This window comes from Equus caballus, chromosome 16 (genome assembly GCF_041296265.1).
Source record: "Equus caballus isolate H_3958 breed thoroughbred chromosome 16, TB-T2T, whole genome shotgun sequence".
NCBI lineage: Eukaryota > Metazoa > Chordata > Mammalia > Perissodactyla > Equidae > Equus > Equus caballus.
The window spans coordinates 70,177,570-70,201,444 of NC_091699.1; the positions used below are offsets into that span (position 1 = coordinate 70,177,570).

The 23,875-nt window shown below is 41.3% G+C and overlaps 1 protein-coding gene across 39 annotated transcripts in view; it reads left to right on the forward strand.

Moving 5' to 3' along the window:
• THRB (thyroid hormone receptor beta) overlaps positions 1 to 23,875 on the forward strand; it is a 361,404-nt gene that overhangs the window by 262,266 nt on the left and 75,263 nt on the right. For 6 of the 39 annotated variants that reach the window (XM_070239024.1, XM_070239022.1, XM_070239021.1 and 3 more), the window contains one exon: positions 3,366 to 3,726. The exons of the other annotated variants lie outside the window; for them this stretch is intronic. The gene's annotated coding sequence lies outside the window, so the exon portion shown is untranslated. The remainder of the gene's footprint in view (positions 1 to 3,365; positions 3,727 to 23,875) is intronic. 39 annotated transcript variants of the gene reach the window in all.

Below are 23,875 nucleotides of genomic sequence, written 5' to 3' on the forward strand. Positions count from 1 at the left end.
GCTGCTGAATAATCCATCATACAGTGATACCGTACCTGCTTGTCAGACTTTTAATATACTGTTATTTAAATAATGTTATAATGAACTGCATTGTACATAATTTTGCACCTCTGATTATTTCCTCAGGATAAAATTCTACTGAGTAAAAGAAAATGCCAGGTCAAAGGGAGTGAACATCTTTAAAAACCTTTTCTCTTCCAAATTGTAACTAGATTAGTGAACTAACTGACACACCCACCAGCAGTGCAGCAGCCATTTAATCATACACCCTCCAACTTTGGGATTTTTTGGTAGTTAGTTTGCTTATTTTTGAGGAAGCTATTTATTAGGCAAGATTTTATCACAGCTTTTCAAAACTTTACTTTTTTCTCACTGATAATGAATTTGACTACACAGGCACACACATTGATTGGCCCCTTAAAGGTCTTCTTTTGTAACTTACCTGTTCATTTGACTTTTCTGTTGTGCTATTTGTCTTTTTCATACAATTTATATATTAAGGAATTAATTCACTGTCTATCATGATACAAAGATTTTTCCCATTTTGGTATATAGCTCTTCTTTTTGTGTATGGAAATATTTGACCTTTTTAAATTTTCCTTCTCTTGAAATAATTCCAAACTAACAGAAAAGCTGCAAGATTAGTTCAAAGAATTCCCAGCTAGCCTCTACCCAGAGTCCTCATGTGTTAACATTTTATCACATTTGCTTAATTATTTTCTCTCTTTCTATTTCACCTTTATAATTCTTGACCCATTTACAAGTAAGTGTAAACATAATGGTATGGCATTTTTTGAAACAAAAGTTTTTAGTTTATATATAGTGAGCTCTATTGAGGTGTCATTTTATTATTTATGTCTTTGTTGTTGATCTTAGAAATATCCTCTGGTCAGTTCTGAGAGACAGCTCAGTGGGTTCTTTGCGATGAGTTAGCACCTCTATTTCAACACATAGTTCTTTAATTAGACCCAGGAATGCCTGGTTAAAGTTGAAGATTTTCTCCACTTTTTTCCAACCCTTTTATGCACCAACCATCCAACCCAAGTACCCTCGCCCTAGCCTTTGAGGGCAGGAAGGGAAAACCTGAGCGTGCTGGAGGTGCTTCTGTCCCTTCTTCCAAGGTAGGACAGCCAAATCCCAGGTCTTGGTACTGCTTAGCCCTGCAGAGGACGTCACCGCAGAAGCCAGACATGGCGCTCTGCTTCCTTTCCCACGTTGCTCCAGGCGCTGGGAGGGTTTATATTGATTTATACACTCTTGGCGTAATTACTCTGAAAGGGCATCTGGAGGCTTATTTGACTTTCTTCCGAATTCCTGTTTCCCCAGTTGTGGCCAAAAATAAAATGTGGCCTTGGATTTCATAGAGCTGTCCATGCACGTGACAAATGTTGCCACAGATAGTTTTGGAGAAAGACAATATCAGCCTACCCAAATAGCTCACTCTGCTGTTGGTAGAGCCAATTACAAAAAGGAACTTGGGTTTTATTTCTTGGGTGTTTAACCACACGAAGCCATGGGACCCTTTTGGCTCCCTTCTCAGCATGGTGTCATTCTAAAAGAAACAAAAACCTCCCTGCAAATAGGCTGGAAAGGAGACCTCAGTCTTCCCTGAAATGCCTCGAGGGCAGACGGGAGGCTGCTACACACAAGGAACAGAAAATCTCTTAATTCCTCCTCAGGCGTCTCTCCCACGGATCACTCCTCACCGTAACTGCTGAGATCTCATATTATTTTCTCCCTCTCTCACTGAAAGCTAAAAATCCTGGTGTGTTGCCAGTGCACACACTGCTGCCCCTCCCCACTCCCGTCAGGATTCTCCTCCTTCTTCTCCTCCCTACCCCCACCCCTTAACTCCACCTGCCATTTCCTTTGAAGATTATGGGCCCCTTCTCTCCACCTCTCCCATTTGCATCCCCTTTTAAGACCTCACTCAACAAAATAAACAGATCTTCCTTTCCAAGAAACTCACCTTAGAAAGCATGGGAAAGGAAAACCATAAAAGCTTATAATTTGCATTCCCCCGCCCATCACACACAAATTGGTAGAAGACAGTGAAAGTCACTCCATGATGTCCAATCTGGGGAAGAGAGCAGACCAGCATCTCAGTTCAAGATTTTCTCCAGTTTCTACAATAACAAGGGGGAAATCAAGAGAACCACAAAAAAAAGGGAATTTCTGTGCAGCTAACACACCATTCTTTCCCTTAACACAAAAGCAAATACTTCTTTTTTCCTCGGAAAACAGAAGGAACAGTGACTCTTTGTGCCGTACGCGAATGGGTAAAGGATGCCAGACATTGCTGTAGAGTGTACCTAGAGAAAAATTGGCCCTCCTGTACTCCAGTCATCTCTGTCCCTCTCACATCCCTCACCTCTTTAGCTTCTTGAACTTCTCTTGGAAGAGAAACTTCCTACTGAAAAGTATAGGACTTTCTGAAAGAGACCAAATTAATGAAATCTCCCCAAATCCAGTCAGATTAGTGAAAATCTTCCCTCAAAACTCCTGGGGCCTCTAAGACAGTTGCTTCTAGAACAACTTCACTATCCAAAATTAAGCTGCAGCCAAGTGATCAGGACGTTGAAATGTCAAAAGGACAAGGCTTTACAGAGAGCAAAAGGTGGGAGCACAAGAGTAAAGAACAAAACATTTCTTTATCAACAACCCCTGGGGGCCGGCCTAGTGGCAGAGTGGTTAAATTCACACGTTCTGCTTCGGTGGCCCGGGGTTCGCCAGTCCAGATCCCTGGTCTGGACCTACACACCGCTTGTCAAGCCATGCTGACAGACGTCCCACATAGAAAATAGAGGAAGATGGGCACGGATGTTGGCTCAGGGCCAGTCTTCCTCAGCAAAAAGAGGAGGATTGGTGGCAGATGTTAGCTCAGGGCTAATCTTCCTCAAAAAAAAAAACCCAACCCCTATATTTTTCCCAGAAGCCACCCTTTACAATGTTTGGCTTCTCCTAGACCCCTACCCATAGCCCCATTGTCTTTGACCCCACCCAACCTCCATTGTCACCACCACCACCACCAAAACCACTACCACCATCATCATCACCATTATTATCGTCAATCACCACATCACACCATCACCATTCTGACAAACTCATCTCTACCTCCTTCGAGTCTGCTCAGAGAGTTGCCCAGCACATCTCTACTTGACTTCTACTAAGAGTCACAAATAACAGCCGTAACCTAACAGGGTTCTGTTATGTCAGAACATATCTTCCTCTCTATTCTCCTAATATGACTGAATTCCACAACAGTTGCACATGTGTAGGTGCAAAGTTCTTTAAAAGAATTGAAAATAATTTTTCCCAACAAAAATTTAGTCCCTAATCAATATGTGATGTTATTTTGTTTGCAGTGAGCCAAGAGTTATTTTTCTATGCCACCACCACCTGCCCCTGCTCCCAACTGAAAAGCCCCAGGATTGTGTTTTCTCCATCTTGGCTGTTCTTTCAAGTCTTGGCCATGAAGACATTCTCACTCTAGAATTTGGCTGTGCTGTAGAAGGGAAACTAGTGTGGAAGTCCAACGCTCCAAGCCTGTAGAGTGCACACCATGCATTCCTGTCTTGGTACTAGAGCTAAGCTAAGATTCATTCTCTCCAATCCTCACATCTTACACGTCAGCAAGCAAAGGCCAGCATGGTGAAGTGACTTGCCCAAGGTCTCCAAGCAGACTGTTGAGTGTTTGGACCATCAGTTCCCAAAACTTAGGAAACTGTGAGTTCAATGACTTTAAATAGTGACCGTGTCCATTTTTTTGTTCTTAACTAAAGTTCTTAGTCTTTACCATGCTAATGTGTATACCGAAACTCCAAGGAACGTGGATTAGGCAGTCTTCTCTCAATTTATTAAAGCAGAACCCCTTCTTTAGTGGAGGACCTAGCCTTGTCCTGCTCAAATTTCCCTGCACATTAGAATCACCCTGGGAGCTTTCTTAAATCCTGATCTCACACCACCCCAGACCAGTTAAATCGGAATCTCTAGGTGTGGATCCAAGACTCAGTATTCCTTGAAAACTGTCCAGGTGATTCTCAAGTACAACCCAGCCTGAGAACCACAATCTGGACACAGTGGTTCTCAGCCCAGGCTGCCCATTACACTCACCGGCCGAGCTCTTTAAAAGTACCAGTGCCTATGCCCCACCCCGAGAGATTCCAGTTGAGTTGGTCTAGGGTGGAACCTCTGACGTCTTTGTTTTTTTAACTCCTCAAGTTTTTGTAATGTGTATCTAGTGTTGAGAAAAGAGCATTCATTCTCAAACTTGGTGTTGAGTTATTAGAATCACTGAAAGATTTGGCTAAACGAAAGGCAACCAAGCTCTAGTCTACCATCTTACCTAATGACAAGTGCCTGGGCTCCTGGGTGCCACCTTAGCTCTCCAGGTGATTCTGATACACGCAGAAGTTTGAAAACCACTGATCTAGAGGGGGTTTTTTTCTATATTGAATGTGTTTTGGGAAGTGTTCATTTTCTAACATTCATTCTAACATTTCATCTGAGTACCCACAAAAGACATCTAAAATATTGCTGTTAATCTAGACCTATCCTGGCTAAGGGTGACACACTGAAATGTAATTAATGATGCTTTACTCTCATTGACTATGTGGGTGTACATTGTTACTTTCACCCACAAATGACAGACTCACAGTTCCTGCAACCGTGCACTTAGCTGGTGGACTTCAGCATTTTCGTTTACCTAAAAGGTCCACCAGGGTAGCAACCTCTTCAGTTCAAATGATCATAAAGTCCTTCAGAAATGCACTCCAAGGGCAGCATTTTTCCTTGAAGAAATGGAGTGTTCATGAGGAAACTTGTTTCTCTATTGTGCAAATTCTTTGTAAATAATTCTCTTAGACACTGAGCTTAGAATATCATCCCATGTTTCTTTCTTTTTATTATTTTTTTTCAGGTGTACATCGTAATATATTTCAAATTCTGTGTAGATTACATCAATTACACCCAAAGACTAATTACAATCCACCATGTTTCTTTAATGGGCAGTTTCAAATTGTGTGGTGCTTTTGGTTATGGGACAAATTATTTTCCTTAGAGGGTTTTAGCGTTTTTGTTTTTGTTTTATTTTTCATAAATTAAATGACTTCCAAATTTGGCCTCGAATGAATATAGCTCTCTGGTGAGCAGTACCCACAGGGTTGTAGTTCTCAGTCTGGGCTACACATTTGACTCACTTGGGGAGCTTTTAAAAATCCCAATGCTGAGGGGCGTAGTGGTTAAGTTCATGCATTCTGCTTCACTGGCCCAGGGTTGGCAGGTTCGGATCCTGTGCACAGACCTAGCGCCACTTGTCAAGCCACGCTATGGTGGCATCCCACATAAAATTGAGGAAGATTGTCACAAATGTTAGCTCAGCAACAATCTTCCTCACAAAAGAAGAAAAAAATCCCAATGCTGAACGTTGCTCAAAGAATTGTAGTGAAGATATAAGATTTATATTAATCGTTTAACACAAAGTGTGGCAAATTGGGGCACAACATAGAATAGGGAGTACCTAGTACGTAGTAGGTATTCACCAATGTTAATTTAATTGTGAGAAATGGCCCATAGAATTACTGAACTACAATGGAAAAAAAACAGATGTAAATGAATATTTGTAATTTTTTTTAAAGTTTGTTTTGCAGATAAGCTTACATTTTAGAGCTTTGCTTAGCTCATTCCCATAATTCATGTTTTCTCTTCAGTGTCACAATCAAGTTCAGCCATCCTATTTAGTAGTTCCTGAAAGAATTTTCTGTACAGCTTGAGACCTTTTCTCTTTCTAAAAACTGGGAGACAAGAAATGCCTTTGTTTTCTTTATTATTTTATGGAAATATACTTTTTAATGAAGTAGTAACCTAAGCATAACATTTGAAGCAAACAATTCATGTGAAAGGAAGTAGATAATTTTAAATACGATCTCTTCCTTTCTGTAACCCCCGATAAAATGAGCATCTTAAAACACTTGCTGGTATTATTATTACCTCATTTTTTAATAGGCGTAAGTTCCTATGCCAGGCAAGGCAAAGAGACCATACTACACAGTATCTTCCTGGATGCTCTGGACTCCCCGCGATGTAGGATGCAGCATGATGTAATCACATGAGGTGGGAAGTGATCGCAAAATGGCAGAGGGATACATATAAAAAGAAGTTAAAAAGAAAAGAAGAAAAAAGAAAGCACTGGTTTCCCATCATTAGATTTTATTCTACTTGTATAGTGTCAATTGTGGTTCCCATTTTTCTGCCAAGACCTTCTTGTTACTCCCCCCAATGCCACACCTCCCTTGAACCCTGTGTTTTCAAACATTTTACCTGCCAAACTGCATTTATTAAGTAATAGAATTCACTGCCTATTTTTAGTAGTCAAAAACATATATAGTCTCATCTGTTTGATGAGCAGGATGAAACGACCAACGTTCCCACACTACACAGAGACATAGAAAACTTTCTAAATATTTTTCCAAAACCAGAAGGCATAAGATTTTTCATGAACGTGGCATAGACTGCTTCATATTACTATATAATTTCTCTTGGGCCTTTTCAAACTTTTAAATTGCTCATAGTTTCCCGCAATACTACTTTTATGAACCTCAAGTGAAGAGCTATTTGAATAAGAAAATTCTGAATGTTCTGTGTTACCATTTTTCTCAACTCTAAGTAGGAATTATGCTCCTATACTATTTAGCTAAATAGAACTATAAATGAAGCCATCAGAATACCAATTGCTGCTGGCACTACCTTTAATCAAAAAAGTCTTTCAGTATTATTATAAAATCATTCTTCAAAGATTAAGTTTATGTAAATGAATATAAAATAGCCTATCATACTCCATAATGCATAATGAAAATATGCATGAGAATTTCAATCATTTGAATCTATGCTCCAAATTAGATCAAGAAATCACTGGCATAAATCAGAACATTAGTAAATTCTTTGAGTTTTTTCAACAGAAAATTCTAATTAAATTTAACATTAAAGTTTCTAAGATATTGGACTCTAGGCCTATAACTAAGAAATAATCTTGAGCTTTGAGGAAGTCAGTCAAGAGATCACAGCTTCTGAACCCATCAATACTTTTTTTTTTTTTGAGGAAGATTAGCCCTGAGCTTACTGCTGCCAATACTCCTCTTTTTGCTGAAGAAGACTGGCCTGAGCTAACATCCATGCCCCTCTTCCTCTACTTTATACGTGGGACGTCTACCACAGCATGGCTTTTGCCAAGCGGTTCCATGTCCGCACCCAGGATCCGAACCAGCGAACTCCAGGCTGCTGAGAAGTAGAACATGTGAACTTGACCGCTGCACCACCGGGCCGGCCCCAATACATATTTTTTAACATCTAAAAAGACTTACAGGGGCCGTTTCCTTGGCTGAGCGGTTAAGTTCCTGCGCTCTGCTGTGGTGGCCCAGGGTTCCGATACTGGGCGCGGACATGGCACCGCTCGTCAGGCCACGTTGAGGCAGCGTCCCACATCCCACAACTAGAAGGACCTGCAACTAAGATATACAACTGTGTACGGGGGGGGGGCGGGGGGGGGGCGGAATTGGGGAGATAAAGCAGGAAAAAAAAAAAAAAAGATTGGCATCAGTTGTTAGCCCAGGTGCCAATCCTTAAAAAAAAAAAAAGATTTGCAACAGTTGTTAGCCCAGGTGCCAATCTTTAAGAAAAAAATAAATAAATAAAAGACTTACAGAGGTTTAGAATTAGAAGGAATCTTACAGACCATCTGGTCCAACACCCTGAAATTACAGGTGGAGAAACTAACCCATGGACTTAGAGTAACGTACCTGTGGTCGTGCAGCCATGCACCACACAGGTGTTTTGGTTGTTCTCATAGATGATTCTTCACGCTTCTCACTCCTGAAGCTTCCATTGACACTGATTGCATTTGTAAAGGATTTAATGATGTAATAAATAAGGAAGCTATGTGGAATCATAAGGAGACTGTTAGTAAAACAATGCTTTCTGCTGCAACAAGGTGAATCCCAAAATCTCAGTGACTTCATAGGACAGAGTTTTATATCTGACTCATGTTAAGTCCAGTGGCACATGTTCTTGCTTGGAGGGTAACATACCTTGTGGTCATTTGGGGACCCAGACTCTTTTCCTTCTTACATCCCCATTTACCTCTAGGACTTGAGAATTCTTTCCATTCAACTGGAGAAGGGAGAAAAGAAAATGAAAGGACATATGGAGTTGTTTTATGGGTCAGGCCTGGAAATGGTGCCCAAGGCTTTCATTCATTCTGTTGGCTAAAACTCAGTCACATGGCCACGTCTCCTGCCAGAGGCTGGGAAATGCAGTCTAGCTGTGTGCCCAGGAAGTAGGGAATGCACAGATTTTAATGATGAGTCTGTGTCACAAAGGCTATATGAATGCATGATAATATTATGGAAGTAAGTGACGTCAGGAAGGACTTGGTCTTTATATTGAACTCATCTTTTTGTTTAAAAAATGTCTGTTACAATCCTCTGAACCTCCTTCAGGTAGCATCAGCATCTCTAGACAGGGCTAGAATGATCTATTTTGCCTGCCTTTTCTAGTTGCTTCTGGAGTTGGCATGGCGTAGTGAAAAGAACATAGACTTCAGAGTCATGTGTCCTTCAGTTCAAATCCCCAGTTTGCCACTTATTAACCTTGTGAATTTGAGCAAGTTGCTTAAGCTCTCAGTCTCAATTTCCTTATTGTAAAATGGGGGAAGAAAGCATCATAGAGTTGTGGCGAGAATCTAATTAAATCAGTCAATAAACAATTATTGACAGCCTCCTATGTGACAAGTCCTGTGGTACACTCTAGGAAATAGCGGAGAGCCAAAAAATAAAAAGGCACAGAGTCTAGACCAAATAACCTGTGTACAGTCATTGTTACTAGCAGACACTCATAAACATGAATGCTCTCGCTTCCCCTTACCACCCCCCACTGCACGCTCTGAAAATTTGATATGATTTCTTTTTTTTTTTATCTTTGTCCTTATGCACTAAGTTATGAAGACAGGTCTATCTCCAGAAATTCCAGATAGAATAAATTAGTGAATAATGATGCATCTGAGAGATGGAAGGTCAAGTAGAAAATGTTTCAATTGTTCTGTTGTTTGGAATTGAATAGAGAGGGTAAGACTTCTATGAAGCGTGTTTAATGTGCAAGTGCTTAAAACATAACTATTTGAACTACAAACAAATACTTGTTCAGTTCCAGCAAAAGTAAACAGAGAAACATCAAAACAGAGAGCCCCTTAGAGGCTGGTGGCTTTTACATCGCAAGGCATCCTTTACAAATCAGAAAAGGAGGATCTTCAGAGGTGGTGAGTGGGTCCCTGACGGCCAGAGGGTAATAAGGCTGCAGCGGCCCCTCCTGCTTGCTGACAGGTCAGGAAGAGCGTGCAAGGGCTCCCAAGAAAAGGAAAATTACAGTGTCAGCATCCCAGCCACCACCGAGGCCTTGGTCTTCTGGCTGAGGCTCTCTCCAGAGACACCACCTGGGCGGAACACCTCACCTGTGGCCCTCCTTGACTCCTTGTCTCTCAGCTCTTGTTTTGTTGCTTCCTATGATTTCCAAACAGGACAGAGGAGCATAATATTTGTTTCATTTGAAAGCCTGCCTGGTTTTTTCACTCTCTTGCTTCATCCTTTCCATGAAGCTCTGTTTTATTTCTCCTTATTCACTTTTATCTTTTTCTTCTACATGCAGAATAGGATGAGAGGGCAGGCAAATAATGAGGACAATATGTCTCTAAACCAGGAAAGCATATACCATCCTATCTCCAGTTACCTCTGCAGCAACCATTTTTAATACCCCAAACCGTATATGTGCACTGCTGACCCTTACAATGCAATAGAGGGGCCAAGGGCACAGGCCTGTGGTCAAATCCACCTGGGGTCCAGTGTGGCTCCACCTCTTCAGCTGTGACTTTGGGCAAGTTGCTTTTCCTTTCTTAATACTCAGTTTCTTCCTCTGTGAGATGGATATGATCATTATTTATCTTGATATTAGTGTAGGGGTCAAAAGAAATAATGTAATGTGCTTAGCACCAGGGCTGGCACGTTGCAAGCCTCAAGTAATAAATGATAGATACCGTCATCATCTCCACCATCACCTCAATATCTCCAGGCCAAATGCACCACCCCTGCCAGGAAAGCTTAAGGGGACAAATGCAGCTGTTGGGTTATCTTCCTTCAAGCACATTAGAGGATGGAGTTGATATATCCCATAACCAAATGGCGTCCAGCTTTCCTGAACAACCCAGTCCTTAGTCCAAGAAGTAAAGAGTCATAGGTTTGACTCAGAAATGGGTCTTCCAGTCTCACTTTCCAAGCCTGATCCTTAAGAATTGTCCATTCATTTTAAATATCCCTTTAGGATGTTTGTGGAAGGGGATACCCCTGAAAATAGATTACTAACACTTCTAGAATCCTTTTGCTGCTGGCCTGCCTCCGCAATACATCTAATTATATTGTTCCCTGGTTTCCAGACAAGGATTTCCTAAAGATCCTTTTGCATGTGGTTCTTACCCAGTCCCTTCTCTTAGAAGAACTCAGGAAATACCGGTCAGACCTGTGATTAGCCTGATCTCTGTTTTCAGACAGGGGCAGATGTAGCCATGGTAGATTTCCTTTCCTTTCCAACTACACAGTCCATAGCATGTTTAATTAATGGAGGCCTGCTTAAGATCCCAAATTTCCAAGACTAAGAATATGCTGTGTTTCCTGACCCTGTCAAGCTCCAACCCTTCACAAGAATTTTCCGTGTGCCACAAATTACTTGAAGAAAGGCCTTTGCTCTCCACATGCAGTGGCCAAGAGGACAAGGATTAAATTGGCCAGAGTATGGGGGATCCTGGGCCTGGCACAGATTGGCCCAGTCCAGTGGTAATTCCACCAAACACACTTCCTAATCAATCTTCTCCATCCCCATCTCGCTCTCTCTCGCTCTCGCTCTCTCTCTCAGGAGCTCTGGCCATCTAAGATTCTGGTCTGCTTGTCACCCTTATAGCTTTTCACCGCTGTCCTCTGCTGCCTTTGTTCACTTGATCCCCCATTGCCAGAGCTGCCCACCCCCACTATAGAATACCATTGTTTGCCACTCCCCAGGGGTGTACTGGTTTAGAAAGTCTTGCGGTCATCTTAGCACAAGGAATCATCTGACGCTTCAGTCCAATATTATTTCATCCTAAATAATCAGCAGCTGCCTTAATTCTGAGATCAGATCAAAGATACGGAAGACAGGGGCTGCTAGTTCTGGAAACAAGGAGCTTGCTTCATCTGGATGAGGGCTACCTGCATTTACCCAGTTTCACCCCAGACTGTCTCAGCTCTCCCTGTGTCACGTGGGAGGCTGCCGATGGAACTCTATATTAGGAGTCGGCACACTGGTGGGGTTCAGACTTGGTTTTGTTTATAACTGTCCAAATGGCCTTGATCAAACCAGGCAACCTTTTTGGACCTTGATTTTCTTTTCTGTAAATGAGGTGTTTGCACTGGTATGAGCCCTAAGGACCCTTTAGGCCCAACTAGTCTCTGAATTTTACTACTCAGAGCCCTTTGGATGAGAACCAATGGAGCTAATTAATTTCCCTCTGAAACTGGACATGGAATATTGACGCACATCAAGCTGCCGTACACATCCATAGCTGATGGTCAGAAGAATAAGGAATCTGGGGAACGAGGTGAAGTGATTCAAGAAGTTCCCCCAGGGTGGGTTTGCCCAGGTAGCATCACTTCAGTTTGGCACCATCGTACACTGGCATAAAGAAGAGTGAGACCTTTACTTTCTAAGCCTTAAAATGAGAAGAAATGGTTCTGAAGTTCATCATTACTGCTAATTATTTTGTTCATGATGTGCCTGCTTCACTTGCTTTAAATAAAAGCCTACGCAGCATGCCTTCCAAATACAGATCCACAGCAGTCCGGGGAGAAGACAGCCTGTGACTTATGGTAACAAGGGCATTTCAAATACCTAACAAATGCGCCCTGTCATTTCAAAACCTACAAGTCAATATTAGCAAGGAAGGGAAAGTAAGTAAGGTTTGTTTGAGGCACAGGAAGTTTTTTATAGCATTTCTTCCCTTGCTAGAAAGCAATTGTGATCAATACCAAGTGCAAATAATTGCTTATAATAAATTTTTATGATTATCTTCTGATGGAACCACATCACATTTGTTTATGCATGTTACAACTTAGGAAGGTGAGCAATGCTTTGCAAATTTCACCATCTTTCCTATCTACTAAGTGTCCATGTTATTATGATCCCCTTGCTAAAATTTCACAGGTTGGAGCTGAGTTTACATTAAATTAGTGAGTCACTTAAAATACAAGTATTCCTCCTAGTGCTGAATCTATCAGTCGTTCATACTTTAGTGTGAATTAATTCAATCAGACTTTTCATCCTGGAACCAATCACACCGATTGGTGGGGGAAAGGTGATAGCAGTATAGACGAGAAACTCCAGTGCCAGGGTCAGAGAGAGACCACTTTGATTCAAAGACCTTGAGAAACTCACTCACCCACCTCACAGTTTTGCCTAAGTCAGGTTTCTCAACCTCAGCACTATTGACATTTGGAGATGGATAATTCTTTGTTGTAGGGGGCCGTCCTGAGCACTGTAAGATATTTAACAGCATCCCTGGCCTTTGCCCACTAGATGCCACTAGTGCACACATACCTCAAAGTTGTGATGGCCAAAAATGTCTCCAGACATTGCCAATTGTCCCCAGGGAGGCAAAAAACCTAAGTAAGGACAACCAGCCTGGGGCAGCCGTATAGGCGCTCATGGTAACTTTGGTCTCTGTGTGTCTTTTTGAGTCAATATAAGGATCCACTGAATAACCCTCGTCCGGAGGCAACAGGCAGGAATGGAATTTTTCTTCCAGAGCATGCTCCTCGCTTTGGCAGCTTCCTTCCCCCTTCCCTCTTCTTCTTCTTTCCAGGCAAATGTACCCCTAGAATTGGGGCAGCTGTAGATGAAGCAGCCCCAGGAAGTAAACCACCCATTCTGTTTGGGGTTGCAAGTTTGGATCATGTTGCGACAACTTCCACTAAACTTGCCACATTGTCCTCACCAAATACAACAATGAGAATACACAAGAGGACATGCTGTATTTAGGGTGGCGAGCACTGTGGCACTGCCATTTTGGTAGCTCACTTCCCTCTGCAGAAGCTGTCATCTGTAGACATGTACCAGACAAACAGGATAATTGCTAACAACACACTATTTGTTCTTCTTTTGGTTACTATTTGGTCAGAAAACATCTCAAGCCAGATTTTTCATAAAACTGGAAATGTTTGTATCCTAAGCTGTGACTTTTTTTTTCAAAACTCAGGCATCAATGATTCTTTTAGGTTCCCAACCATCATTGTTCTCTGATACCATTGTTCCATGGTCAAATCAGACAAGCCTGTTCATTTGGACATAATGTCCTTCCTACATTTATAAAGAAATATGCCCTTTGAGTCCATTCTTTTTTTTTTTTTTTTTGAGGAAAGATTTTGCTTCCTGAAGTCATGTGTCCTGGGGAAATAGATGAACCTCTCTCAAAGCAATATTCATACTGGAAGGTCCATCGTAAAGCCATAGGGTTTCCCATTTGCCATCAGGCCAGCTTGGCCCATCTTAAGGAAGATTCCAGGCCCAGCACTGCCCTCTAACAAGCTTTGTGACCGTGGGCTAATGTTTTACTTCTCTGGACTACAGTTGTCTCATCTGTAGAATGTAGTATAGGGGTTATGAGGACAACTTCCCATTTATTATCTGTAACTTTGGGCAATGTCTTTAGCTCTCTCAGGTGAGGTTTCCTTATCTATGAAATGGGGCTAAGAGCATGTCCTTCACAAGGTTGTTGTAACGAGTAAATAAAACACAGTATGCACTGTGCCTGGCACACAGTAGGCCTTCTATAAGGGTGAGTTCTCAATATCATAATCTCTAATTGAAATTATCCTTTTGTCAGTTCTAAATTATTTGGTGGCTCTTTAACCTTCCAGATGGGCAGCTAGGAAACAAATCAATCCTTCCTTCCCTGGGTTGTTTTGTTCGTTTGTTCATTTTTGCCTTCTTTCTAAGTTTTCTGGCCACTTGCAGACAGAGTCCATGCCACCATAACACTAACTTTTTGAAAAATCATCAGCAGCAGCCAGTGTGGGAAACAGAATCACTCCACACACAGCTGTCTCTTGTTTGGTAAATTTACTGGAAAAAAAAGTTTTAATTAGAAAAATAGCTCTTAGTGTCTGAGGTATAGAGTGAAAATGTCAGAATTTGAAACAGCATTGAGATTGAGCAATAAATCCTTGTTGTATACCAAAAACATAAGTTTTCCATTAAAAGATCATGGGATGAAGAATCAGAAGACCCATCCCAGCTCTTCCCCCATCTGGGTGACTTTGAGCACGAACATGACCTCTCTGAGCTTTGGTTTCTTTAGTTCAAACCTCTACCTACATATTTTAGTCCACAGAATTTAGTTCTTTTGCCTTCGATGATCATCTGAGTCATTTGGTGCTGACTTCTCTTAAACAGGTAGAAGTGTGGCATGGTTGGCTAGACCTCCTTGGATTTGGATCCTGACTCTGTCATTTACTCACTGTGTGACCTTGGGCAAGTTGTTAACCTCTCTGTGCCCCAGTTTCTTATCTAAAAAATGAGGATAATATTTTTACCTCCTAGAGTTATTGTGAAGTTTAAATGTAAAGTGCTCAGAAATCAGGCCTGCCATATAGTAAGCATTCATTAAGTGTTAGCTATTACTTTTATTATATTGTTGGGTGTCTCTAAACAGGAAAACCTTAACAAGATGAAATTATAATCAGAAATCTTGGTGTTTGGATTTTTGCATTTCATGGCCCAAATTTGCTAACTAACTGTTTAGGAAATAAAGACATTAAATGTACTTCCCTTTCATTTCCCTAACCAGCAATCCATCAAATACTCCTTTCCTCTCTGATTCCTGAGTAGCAAAATCTTATCTCTTGTAGTAAATATTAAATCCCACCAAAGTTTAAATTGGGTAGCCACACATTTAACGAATTCCATCTACTTTGTATGGGAGACTATGCCCAAGAACAGTGTCTCTAACATCAGCGTGCGTGTGAATCACATGAGGATCTGGTTAAAATGCAAATTCTGATTCATCAATTCTGGGGCCAGAATCCCACATTTCTAAGAAGCTCCTAGGTGATGCTGATGCCATGGGTCCTCAGATGACACCGAGAGGAACAAGGCCTTAGATAGTCACAAGCCATTTGAGGATGGAAGGGACATGGGAGCACATCTGGCCCTTGTTGGGGGCAAGCAGGTTGGAGAGGGGCAGGTCTGCAGGGCCTCATTGCCAGCCCCCCTCTCCAGCCACAGCCTCACCAGCTCTATTTTAAGTAACTGAAAAGTTTAAGGGGGGAGCAAAAGGTATGAAAAAAAAAACAGTAGAAACCCCACCTACTTCTCTTGATTTTCCTGAACTGTGAAAATATCATAGAACAGATTACACCAAGCAATTCGACCCATCTATAATGCTAGATTATCTTCCACAAGACAGGCAGGTAGAAAACAATTTAATTCTGCCCTCTGATTCTGCCGTTGAGATGGGACCTGTGAGGTGCAAATGCTAGGCCAGCCACCCTGCTACATACCCTGCAGGAAGCTGTGTCATGCCACCTGGGCCCATTTAATGAAGTATGTTGTTGATATATTTAATCGTACTCTGAGGGTCTGAAAACATCCCGAAAGCACCTGCTGTCAGGGAGTCCTCACCTATCTAAAAAAGCTTACCTGCCGTCATAACCAACAGCAAGGAAGATGTGCATAACGTGGCAGTGCCTCTATTCCTCAACAAAAGGAAAAACAACACTTCTCCAGATTGAAACATTTGCTCCCTAAATGAAGGAAATATCTGCAATATTGATATTGATCCTAGTTACTTATTTCCACACAAAAAGATGGAAAATGATAGTGAGTTCTACGAAAACCCAGAGGCCAGGCAATCTGTAGGCCTCTGTGTTTCTCTATTAACACTGGCATGTATTTTTGTCCATTTTGTTCATCCTTAAGGGTAATTTATTGAAAGAATATATGTGCTTTGTTGCCAAGTAATGAGACTCCTTTTAGAGTGTGATGTATAAAATTGATCTGATTGCCCAAGATTCACTTTGTGTCTTTTTATCAGAGAAACCGTAAATCTCAAAGTTTGTTCTTTATCCACAAATTATGCCCCAGTTCTAGTTTCCAAAGTTAGAAAAGATTCACATGCATTTCCTTCTTTTGGAAGGGATATTTCAAGTTTGGGAACATAAAATGGGGCCGATCTCCCAGGCTACCTTCTGTTTTTTCAAAAATGTGTGTTCAGACTGGCAACAAAAATAAACATTATGATCTGAACTTTCATACAGGAGAAATCTAATCCTGGCGGTAAACATCTGTTCCCTTTTATGTGCTTAATATGCATGTTTCTGGAACAGTTGTAGCTTTTCTAATATCCTAAATGGAATATCTGTGGCCTTTACAGTAATGACCTCAAAGTTTGAGTCATCTGACCTGAGGATTCTCTGATTAAATCCGGTAAGAATTATGGAAAGCCAAATGACGGTTCCGAGGGGAGGATTCCATTGTGTCCTCTGGAAAGAACTTTCCCGGTCTTGGGGGCTCTGGTCAGTGCTCCAGCCATCAGCCTCTTCCTCTGCGGTTAAGTAATTGTGAGACGTTGCTGGTCGCTGCCATGTTTTCATGAAGGGAAACTCCAAGTGGAGTTTCCACCACGGTCTCCGCACACATGTTGTTTGATTGTTTTGTTTTTAACTTTGTTTCAGGCTAAACTTTAAAATAGCTTAATGTGCATCCCACTTAAAGATTCTGAACACACACTTTTTAAAAATTTTAATGGTTTTAACTTATTATCAAGAGATTATCATTGTCGTTTCTAGTTTCAGAATAATTATTTGAGGTTTCTATAGCTGGGCTGATTGGTTTTCATTTGGAGAGGGACTGCCTAATGAAATAGACAGGAAAACTGGAGAAGTGCGAGCAGCCAGATAAGGAAAAGATTTGTTTTTCTCTTAGCAGCTCCCAGATCTCACTCACTTAATGGACTGAGAATCCCTGCCAAGGAAACAAGAGAAACCCTCTGTGATAGCAAACTTAAAATCACCTGCACACAGGGGCAGAGAAGGCCAGACTCAACAAGAGGGAAAATTAATAGGCAGGTGCTCAGCAAAAGAAAACCAAAGCCATATAGCAGTGGAAGGCAGCCTACCCTAAGAAAGAGCTAATTTTGTAAGACTTTGCCTATGAGAAGATATTTCTGAAGATGCATTTCATGCAACTAAACAAAGGCAGAGCAAGGGCCTCAGCAAATTCTCATTTATCAAGACTCAGAAGTGAAGCAAGAGTCTTTCTCCGGATAATCACACCCTGATTGGAATGTTTGAGCACATTACCCCCTACCTCAGTGTTCTGTTCATTCATTCCTTCATTCTATACGTGCATAAATACAATGCTAATAAAGCTTAATTTCTTCTTAAATTTTCAAATAAAATATGAATAAAAGGCCATTATTTTCTTCTCAAACCCCAGCATCCAGTCTTTAAAGACGTCTGCTCCAGATCTTGAACTAGCCACAGACACATAGTACTTAGAAGAGGGAGGTGGTGAAGGAAGAGAAGTTGGGGGAAGTAGTGTGGGGACCAAGAGAAGACAATGAGAAAGAGCGCTGAGCTAAGCAGTGGGAGACAGAACAAGCACAAAGGGAGAAGGACTCACTGCCGGATGCCTGTTTCCCACTGTAGAGAGGAGGGAGGGAGATGCAGAGAGCTGTCAAGTTTAATCCAGTTCTACTCAGGACAATGGGTGTTCATCCAGGGACCAGGCCCCATGCTACCTGCTGAGGCACAAAGCTAAACAAGCCATGGTCCCAGCTATTAAGGAGCTCACAAATATTAATGGGTGAATTAATATTTACAGTACATCATAACACATTCTAAATAGAAACACAGGAATCAGTTAACTTCCGTCCACTGTTATTTCCTCATTGGTTAAAATGATGGAAACGATACCTATTTCTTGGTTTTGTTATGCAATTTAGATGAGGAGATGTATGAAAAGTGCTTATGATGCTACCTGTCCCATAGCAGCTCAATTAATAGTAATTTTTATTATGGTACCCAGTCTGGTAGCCCAGCATATAGTAAGTGCTCAGTAAATCTTGGCTGTCATTATTATTGTTACTATTATTATGCATGTAGAGTACCTTGGACACATTAATATTTACAGTTTCCTTCCTTTCTCATCCTCCCTAGCCACAATTCTTTAGAAGCATGTGGCCTGGAAGGCCCTGCCCCAGCTGTGACCCATACCCCCATGTGTCTGCCAATGGCCAGAACATTCCATTGCATTTTGCAGGTTTAAATTGTGGAGAATATCAAAGTAGTATCTGGTCACAATCTCAAGGACTCTCCAAGTATTCCTATTGGGTATGCAAACATATCTCGGATACAATGCATGATTGCATGTTATTAGAACAAATATTAAATTTGTTTCAAAGGAAGAGGAACTTACCACAGAGAGGAAGGCTGTTTGTCTAGGACCCAGCTGAGCTGGGAGAGTTCATGGTGTTTGTGTAAGTTGAGAGAAGTAGGGAGCATGAGAATAGATCCTACAGGTTCCTTCCCACCCGTTGAGAATTGTGGATTCGATCTCCATAATTATTAGTAGTAAAATAGGAAGAAAACACTTCGAGCACTTATTATATTTCTGCTTAATGCTAGACCTTATACGTATGTTGGCTCATGTAATCTTCACACCAACACTGTGGGGTATTTTCACCCCAGGTTTACTAATGAAACTCAGGAAAGTCATGTAACTCTTCCCTTACAATTCTTGAAAGTAGTAATAGTGAATTTCCTTTAAAAATAGTCAACAATTTGACTTTTCTCTATTTCAGAGAAATCTCCCTCCCTTGCCCAAATATTCCAAATTTACAAGTCTCATGGCTTCCACTGGGTAAGCACCACTAGCGGAGACCTCATGAATGGAAATAAATGGCAACCCAGGCACGGCAGCTTCAGGCCACTCTGGAAGATTCCCAGGCCAGGCAAAGCCACCCTAGACAGATCCAAAGGCACGGGAAACAAGCCAGCAGCCTGCCCTCTGGTGACCGGCCCACCCCACCCCAGGTGTTGCAATACTAATGGGCGTATGTGAGTGTTTCAGAGGTCCTGAAAAGCTGGCGCTGAGACAGCAGCAGCCACACTTTGGTGTCTCTTGTGGAGCTCTTCAGCAGACATTTGTCTGGACAGCAAACAATGAGCTACACCTGTGGTTTAGGCAGTGTTTCGTGGGACACAAATGCCAAGGTAAAAACAGTCGGTGTACCCAGTCTGAAGACTGGAAAGAATGGAGTCCTTTGGCTGCCCTTTCTTCTCTATGCACAGAACACATCTAAGGCTGCACTGCAGCATCTGTTTATGGCTGAGCCGCCTTTCTTGCAGAGCGTTGATGCTAACCAGTTCTGGCTGACTGTCTTGCATAGAGCACCTTCTTGCTCAGTGAACAGAAATTCCTAGATAGATAAAAATCTATATGTGCGCTGTTCAGCTTCAGGGGTATTTTGACCTGTCTACGTTATGTTCAATTATTTCAAATAATCTTTATTGAGGTCCCATCATGTTAAGGCACTATGCTTAGAGCTGTGGGAATTGAGAGATAGATAAGTTGATTAGAGTCCAGTAAAGAGGAAAAAAAAGTGTGGATACCACTGACATAATACAAGGAGGATGTGGTAAGTTCTTGCCTTGCAGAAGAAATGGAGACAAATTGTATAGATATCCCAGGGAGAGATCCAAAGAGCTGGAATAATTTTCCCAAAGTCACACAGCTAATCAATGGCAAAGCCAGAATTTGAACCTTGACTAGCAGAGCCCATGTTCTTATCCACTATCCTATCCTGCCTCTAAAAAACAAAACAATTTTCACGTTCACCAACTGTTTGGGGAGGATAATACTATTGGTAGTAGAAAATCTGCATTGAATTGGTTTTAGTAGCAATGAGTCCTCTTTGTGACTTACTGGTGGCTTTGAATAAGAAAATAGGCATAGAATCTGTGCTTAGAAAATAGTTTTCTCTTTGCAAAGTTACCAGATTATTAGGGGACAATAAATTTTAATTAGGACATTGAGCTAGGTAATGTGAGTGTAACCAAAAAGAGGGAAATTATACATGTATGTAAATGACCATATCACAAGGTAAAAAGTAACACATGGAGGGAGGGAGATACATGGAAAGTGTTATGGTGTTAAGAAGGTAGATGGACTGGTTCAAGCAAGCTTGAATAATGAGCTAGGCCTTCAAGTTTGAGTAGGGATCAAACCTGGGTCTTCATTATTATGTTGTTTGATCCACCAAGCTGAGCAAGCCAGGGATGCTGATGGTCAGGCCAGCCTTAAGGGAAATGCCTGCTTCGCCAAAATGTCTCTCCCGGCTGTCTTGCACAGCAGTCAGGAATCCAATTTTAGACATTCATTCCTTGGGCCATGGCCCTACACTTTCCAGGCATCCTCTTAACACAACTTCTGCTGAGAGGGGTGACTCCTCCCAGGTTCTCAGCCATTAACTTAGTGGTGTAAAGTCACTTATTAAGCTTCTTTCTTTTGGAGATATTCTTTGAAAATCTCGTTTAGAGGAGACTTGAGTTTGGAGGATGAGGCCGAGGAATGAGGTCATTTGGGTGCATAAATAAGGAGCTAACACTTTTTGAGTGTTTACAATGTGTAAGGCACTGTTTCAAGAACTTTTTATGTATTAACTTATTTAATCATCACAACAATAAGATGTTCCCATCTTACAGATGAGGAAACTGAAGTACAGAGAAGTTTAAGAAAGTTTCCCAAGGTCACGAAGAGATTTGTGAGTAGGTGATCTGCCCACAATAGGGACTGAGCTCCCAGAGTACAGCATGAGAATAGCAAGTACTTGGGAAGAGGGAGAGAGGGGAAGGGAAGGAGTCGAAAGGAAGTGGGAGGTCATCCAAAACAACCTCATCTATACAAAGATTCCAATTAGGACCAGGTGATGATGGTAGTGGAGGTGGTGGTAGCAGTGTTGATGGTGATAGTGGTGCTGTTGATGCGCGGGTAAGGTAGCTATATCCACTAAACATAGATTTTTTTTATCAGTAAAAGTAACATTGTTTTATTAATAGTAATTTTTCCTTTGGATCGAAAGAGATGTGGTCATGTACATAGATAGATTAGATAGTTACAGCACTATCTACCCCTGAATAGCACTTAATTACTAAGTATGTTCACAAACATTGTTTCACTTGATCCTTAGAAAAATCCCATGAGCAATATTATATTGCCCTTTTACAAATGAAAAAACTGAGACTTGCAGACAGAAAGTGATTTTCCCAAGATTAGACCCTTCAGCCAGTACATGGAAGAGTTGGCACTCGACCTTCCAACCTCCTCCCTCCACCAAAACAGAGCTTCCGCCAGCGCTGTACATGGGTCCAACACGTTAGGATTTTCATTTTTGATTATCTTCCTTGAGAAATGCAACCCTGGTAGATTCTGAAAAAGGGGAAATCCAAGCATAATGTAAAAGGTGGAGGCGGTTGGATCCTAGCACTTGATACATTGGGAGTTGGTTATATAAGGACTCAGAAAGGAGGACTCCAGACATAGCGAAGGGCTTCCTCAAAGACACTGTGGTGGGAATGAGCTTCACGTGTTAGAAGAAACCATATGGCCAGAGGATAGAGTGTGCGGGGCTCAGCGGGACACGCAAGGATAAATCCCATGGAGGCTTGCAGTAAGTCCTTGGGACTTTATTCCAACATTGATGGGAAGTCATCAGAAGATTCTAAGCAGCAAAGAAATATCCTCTGATGTATATTTTTAATAGGTCACCCTGGCTGCTATGGACAGTGGACTGTAGTTTCCTGAGAGTGAGAGCAGGCAGACCAGTGAATATAAGTGAGTCACTGGGAGAATTGAATAAGACAATTCAATTCTTTATCAACATAGTTTATAAGAACTTTCAAAGTACTATTCAAATGATCGCTATTAATAGGTCAATGACTAGTCATCAAACTACGGCAAATAATGAGACCATGTCTCTTAACAGCACAAAAGGTGTGAAAGAGCAGATGAGATGCTTCTCTGAATTTTAGGTTCCTTGTCAATCCAGCAGTCTACCAATGCATACTTCTCTGGATGTTCATGAAGATGAGTAAAAGTGTCTAGCTCAGTACCTGGCCCATCATAAATGCTCAGGCAAATATGAGCCTCCTGTTCTACATGACTCCACAAATAACAATCAGTTGATGTTACATAGTCTGAGAATTCAGCAAGGCTAAAATCTACGGATTGAAGTAAAAAACTGAAATGGAAATTAGAGACGTCATACTTAATAGCTCGATGCTATATAATGATAGTTCCACACACCCCCTGGGTCTGCAAAGCATTTTTATATAGACGTACCCCAAATACAGAGCGTGGGTTGGGGTTTCGGTACCTAATATTGATGGCTTTTCGGTGCAAACTGAACAGTCTTATAAGGAGAGCCTGGAAATCCCGGCCTACCCAGCTGACCCTTTCCGACCACTTGGTCATAATCCTATTTCCTTTGCCTTAGCGCTTTTCTAAGGTATCAGCTCGCATTTGTGTCCTGAAATACTTGAATATTTTCATGTAATTCTCCCTTTTTTGATGGACAGATTTATTTTCTGTCATCTTTCATGAAATTTCCAAAGATAGGGTATAGATAGTTATGTTAATGAGATTTGTTTTTTTCTCTTTTGCAAAAGTAACCCTTTAGATCAGCGCTGTCATGCAAAGCCTGTAGAGTTATGGTCATCTAATGTAAACTCAATCATTGCAGTCTAAACGCCCTTGAGACACACAGGCCAATGTGCGTCCAGTTATTTTAGTAGCAGTTCGCATGTCCCCATCTAGTTATTTTTTTATTCTACTTATTTATTAATTTGCATGATAACTGGCAAATTACATTGGTTAATTGTCTTGATGTCTAGAATATGAAGTATTATAAAGCCAGATGTTAGCTGGGATTCATTAAAGAGAAAAGGGTTCATACTTCATGTTTGAATAACAAGATATGATCATTTCTAGAATCCCCCTTTTGTTAAAAAAAAATGTGTTTCTGCTACGGTTCACATTGTGTCCCAAATAATGCTCAGAACAACAGGCATTTTGAGTGAACATTTATTTACATCCATACCGGCAAACTACAAGATAACATCCAATTAACATCTGACTTTTAACGCTTCACACAGTAGATCCCAAAACACTTGATGAATTTTTTATTTATAATGCAAATTTATTCCAAGGCTGTGTAAAACGTTAGAATCTGAGAAAGAGATTGCACCTTTCTCTGAAACTTGCCTGTAATTTGTTTTCTTACCTTAGACTTTCTTAACCCTGTGGATCTCAAACTCTATTGGGTAATAGAATCATCTGGAGAACTTAGTAAATATACAAATGCCCAGGCCACGTCCTACTTCAATAAGCCTGGCCTTCCGTGTTCTTCAGTAGTGCCACAAGCAGACACTTAACCAAAGTTTGAGAATCACTGACTTAACCTTTTGAGATTTTAATCCTTCTAGAAAGAAATATCTCATTGGTTTGAGTTTTGGAGAAACCGAAGGATATGAGCATTAGACACAGAAGTAGCAGGAAATCCCTAAAAACCATTATTGCCAGCAAACATATGTGGAGGTAACTTGTAGTTCTTCTCAATGACAGCATCCCCGGTAGGCAGAATTTAAGGAGCCCGGAGAAGTGGCTATCTTATCCCTCCTTGGGAATGGAATAGGAATTAGCTGTGCCCCCCTATTCTTGGGAGGATGACAATCGAGAATCCTCCTTAAATAAA